The sequence below is a fragment of the Nelumbo lutea genome, chromosome 8, assembly GCF_056320005.1.
Source record: "Nelumbo lutea isolate HS-2025 chromosome 8, American lotus-T2T, whole genome shotgun sequence".
Taxonomy (NCBI): Eukaryota; Viridiplantae; Streptophyta; class Magnoliopsida; order Proteales; family Nelumbonaceae; genus Nelumbo; species Nelumbo lutea.
Genome location: NC_142691.1, coordinates 57,528,740 through 57,533,997, shown reverse-complemented (window position 1 = coordinate 57,533,997; position 5,258 = coordinate 57,528,740). Strand labels below are relative to the sequence as shown.

The 5,258-nt window shown below is 37.3% G+C and overlaps 1 pseudogene; it reads left to right on the top strand.

Annotated features, from left to right (window-relative positions):
* The first annotated feature begins 1,838 nt into the window (after positions 1-1,838).
* LOC148844360 (uncharacterized) lies at positions 1,839-4,163 on the top strand (annotated as a pseudogene).
* The last annotated feature ends 1,095 nt before the right edge of the window (positions 4,164-5,258 follow it).

The window sequence follows — 5,258 nt, the reverse complement described above, 5'->3', positions numbered from 1 at the left end:
AACAAACGACCTAAAAGACAATCCCTTACTTCCTGAAATTGCATAAAGAAGGAACTGAAAAATATTACATGCAGAGAGTGACAACTATATACCAGTATTCTTCAAAGCATGATTTAGCATGTACTTACCTGACCCTTCATTGAAGAAGAGACCTCTAACAAATTAACTATTAATTTCATCAAAGACTCCACTCTAATGCTAGGAATAGCACCAACAACAATAGTCAACCCCAATGCAAACCCTTGTCTCGCACACTACAGAAACATCACAATGTTGACAACATGTCTGAAGTCGGCTTCAGAAATTGCACAAATAAGTGGACTGGTTATAACAATATTTAGTAAATCAGCATAATCAATTAGAACCCCAAAGAAAGACATAAAATGTAAATATTGCAAAAACATATTACAGTTTCAACATGCCATATATATCTCGACCAATCATTCTAGATATCTACCACTAGTGAACAATCGGTAACCATTAGACAGCCTTTGCCCTCCACAGGGCTATGTTTGCATGACATGTTAATCCACACAAACTCCATGTAATGGACTAATGGTAAAGGCACTGGATGCATGGATGTGGGCTTATGTTTCACACAGAGAGACTATGGAAAGCCCAGGCTGTCAAACATGGACAGCCAAATGTAGCAGCAAGCATTAGAAAAGGCAAACAGAAGAGGGGCCCAAACATTCTAGAAAATATCAAAAGGCACACTACTGAATAAAAGGCAGGATACAACATGAATCTCAATATCCTCTCCAGTCAATAAGCCATATAAGAGTTTCAAGTAGAATAAGGAGCAGGTAAATTGTACTAGACAGCCACACTATCTCAAGATACCCCACTGGAAAATAGAGAAGCTCCACTTCTACCTCAGGAAGAAGTGGAAGCTCCATAATTGTTCCACATGATCCATGATTTTAGACCCACTCACACACAACCACACACTCTAACAAAATAACCCTGTGCCCCAATCTAGCAGCAGAACATGGAACTGCTCACGCTATCACGAAACCTAGCTATTCGACCACAGGGAGGGCTGAAGAGATGGATAATTGGATCTTTATAAAATGGAAATTCGCTGCTTTTTGCACGCAGGCATATTAGAACACGCCATACTTGAAGATAGCAATTTTCTGCATTCATCCCATGGACAAATAGTATGCCACTTTATGACATATCATTTTGAATCCAGATGAACTAGTAAGTTTCAAAGCATTTTATGGCACCACAGTTCCCATGGGGTGTGGTCACTTTTCTGTGCAACAATCACCATGAACTTTGGAGCTCACTTCTCATCTAGGAACTTGCAGGCCTGAAAAACAATAAAAAGGGAAACAGAGAAAAAGTTCTTATATCCATTTCCTCAGAGGCTCCTTCCAAAACTGTTGACAAAAGGGGCGGTTATTTTAGCAAAAGTATTAAATGTTGCTACACATTTTCAGAAGACATTTGAATCTGCTCTTTTTTTTAATAGTAAAGTTAAGATACTTCCAAAGTTTGTTTCTTTCCAATATGTATCGTTACACCTCCCAAGATTAGTTAGTTCCCATGTTTGCCGATTCTGCTCCCAAGGTGTGTTAATGCATGTCCTTGTTAGTGTAAGTCGGTTCACATTCAACCGACTCCATCTACTATAAAAACCCATCTTCTGTACTGATTCAACCATCAGAGAGAAATACCAGAATACTACTAATTTTCCTCTCGTTCAACTAAGTTCTATTCTGTTTTCTATCATATTTTTTTACAGTATTTACTATTACTATCATCCGCAACCATCAGTGGTATCAGAGCCCGTTCGATCAATCTCTTGGGCGTGATTTCTTCTAAACATAATGTGTGCAGAAGCCAATCGTTCCACCCTTTATCTACCAATCTTCAATGGAGAAATCTATGACTTTTGGTCCATTAAAATGAAGACCTATTTTCGGTCACAAAGTTTATGGAGAATTGTTGAGGAAGGATTTTGCATTGCTGAAGATACTTCCACTCTTTCAGCAAATCAAAAGAAGATCTATGAAGAGAATCAGCAAAAGGATTGTCAAGCACTATTCTGTTTGCAACAAGCAATGGCTGAGGAGATATTTCCTCGAATCATGGGCGCATCAACTACAAAAGAAGCATGGGATACACTGCAAGAGGAGTTTCAAGGATCTGTCATGGTACGCACTGTTAAATTGTTGAAGTTTAGAAGGGATTTTGAAAATCTTAAGATGAAGGATATTGAGACTGCAAAAGATTACTATTCTAGAATAAAAGAAATAGTAAATCAAATGAGAGCCTATTGGGAGACTATTTCTGACAAGAAAATAGTCGAAAAACTTCTAATCTCTTGTAGAGAGAGATATGATCCAATATTTTCGGTGATAGAAGAAACAAATGATCTAGAAAAACTATCACCCACTGAATTGATGGGCTCTCTCGAGACATATGAAAATAGGCGTGACAAGCAGAATGAAAATTCAGTTGAAGCTACCTTTCAGTCTAAAGTTAATTTGCGGTCTCATAAAACAAGTGTTGATGGAAGAAAGTCACAAGGAAAACCAAAAGAAAATAATGACAAGTATTCTTCATGTGGTATTTGCAAGAAGAAAAACCACTTGGAGAAAGATTGCTGGTTCAAAGGAAAACCACAGTGCCAAAACTGTAAAAAATTTGGCCATGTTGAAAAAGTTTGTAGAATCAAGAAAACCCATTAAGCTAATTTTTTAGAAAAGAAAAATGAGGAAAATAATCTTTTTTATGCTTGTCATTCTGCAATAGAAGAAAAAAATGATACTTGGTATCTTGACAGTGGGTGCAGTAACAATATGACTAAAAATGAAAGCATCTTTCATAGTCTTGATAAAATCAAGACAAAAGTCAAAATTGGTAACGACGACTTCTTGGAAGCAACCGGCAAAGGCACCATTGTATTTGACACAAAACAAGGCAAGAAATACATAAATGATGTACTTTTGGTCCCCAATATTGATCAAAATCTATTCAATGTGGGCCAAATGATAGAAATAGGTTACTCTTTACATTTTGGGGGAAACTCTTGCACAATCTATGATAAGCAAGACAAGTCCCTTCAAATTTCAAAAAGAAAAATGATAGAAAACAGATGCTTTTCCATTCAATTGAGAGATGCAAGTTACATAACAATGCAAGCACAAGAGGACAAGTCGTGGCTATGGCATAGAAGATTCGGACACTTTAATTTCCATGGATTAAGGATTCTTCAGCAGAAGAACATGATGCGTGACCTACCAGCTATCAAGGAGTTCAACAATGTCTATGAAGGGTGTATGCTTGGAAAACAACATCGACAACCCTTCCTATCCGGCAAAGCTTGGAGAGCGTAAGAGCCATTGGAGTTAATTCATACAGATGTTTGTGGTCCAATGTATACTCCATCAAATAATCAAAATAGGTTGTTCATCATCTTCATTGATAATTATACTAGAATGACATGAGTTTATTTTTTGCGAGAAAAATCACAGGTTTTTAATATTTTTAAAAAATTCAAAGCCCGTGTTGAGAAGCAAAGTGGTCACAACATCAAGACCATAAGAAGTGACAGAGGCAAAGAATACACTTCTAATGAATTCAACAAGTTCTGTGAAGATGAAGGCATGTAGCATCAACTTACAGTCGGGTACTCTCCAAAACAGAATGGAGTATCAGAAAGAAAAAACAGAACAGTTATGGAGATTGCAAGAGCCATGCTCATGGAAAAGGGTCTTCCCAAAATTTTCTGGGCAGAGGCAGTAAGCACTGTTGTCTATCTGTTCAACAGATGTCCTTCTAAAGATGTGCAAGATAAGACACCAATTGAAGCTTGGAGTGGGCAAAAACCATCAGCAAAGCATCTCAGAGTTTTTGGATGCATATTCTACACCCATGTCCCACAGGAGAAAAGAGGCAAATTGGATGAGAAGACTGAGAAAGTAATTTTCTTAGGCTATAGCACTCAATCAATAGGCTATCGAGTCTATAGCTTAAGTAAAGAAAAACTCATAATCAGTTGAGACATAAGCTTTGACGAGGATGCTGCATACAATTGGGAGACAAAAGAAGTTGAAAGAAAGGCTATCAACTTGCCTCTATTACCAAGTCAAAGAATTGAAGAAGATCATGATCAAATCAGTTTGCCAACACAATCGGAACCGGAATAAGCTTCACAGTCTACTCTGGATTCACCACCAAGGCGAACTAAATCCTTAACAGAAATATATGAAGCATGCAATTTGATGATCATAGAACTAGAAAGATTTAAAGAAGCTTTTAAGGAAGAAAAATGGAGAAAAACTATGGATGAAGAGATAAAAATGATTGAAAAAAAATGAAACTTGGGAGCTTGTGGATCGTCCACAAGACAAATACACTATTGGAATTAAGTGGGTCTACAAGACAAAGCTTAACTCAGATGGCTCGATCCAGAAGCTTAAAGCAAGGCTAGTTTCCAAAGGATACTCACAACAATATGGTATCAACTACAATGAGACATTTGCTCCAGTTGCTCGCCTTGACACAATCAAGGCATTGATAGCACTAGTTGCACAGAAGAAATGGAAAACTTTTCAACTTGATGTAAAATTTGCATTCCTCAATGGCTATCTTAAGGAGGAAATCTATATGGAGCAACCTCAAGGGTTCATGGTGCAATGACAAGAAGACAAAGTTCTCAGATTAAAGAAGGCACTATATGGCTTAAAACAAGCTCCACGAGCTTGGTACAACAGAATCGACAATTACTTCTTGGAGCAAGGATTGAGGAGGAGCTATAGTGAGCCAACACTCTACATCAAAACTCAAGGTACAAATGACACTCTCATTGTTTCTCTATATGTTGATGATCTTATTTATATTGGAAATAATGAGAAGATGGTCAAGAAGTTCAAAGAAGACATGATGAAGACTTTTGAGATGACTGATTTAGGCCTAATGCACTATTTTCTTTGAATTGAAATAACTCAAGAAGAAGAAGGGACATTCATCTCACAAAAGAAGTATACGGAAACTCTTTTGAAGAAATTCAAAATGGAGGGGTGCAAAACAGTTTCCACTCCACTAGACAACACTAAAGCATTCAAAAAGGAAGATGGCTCACCAAAGGCAAATGGATCACAATTTCGAAGTATGATTGGAAGCCTTCTCTATTTAACTGCTACAAGACCAGACATCATGTATGCGGTTAGTCTACTATCATGATTCATGCAGAATCCAAGTCAAGTCCACCATGGAGCAGCTAAAAGAATACTAAGGTATTT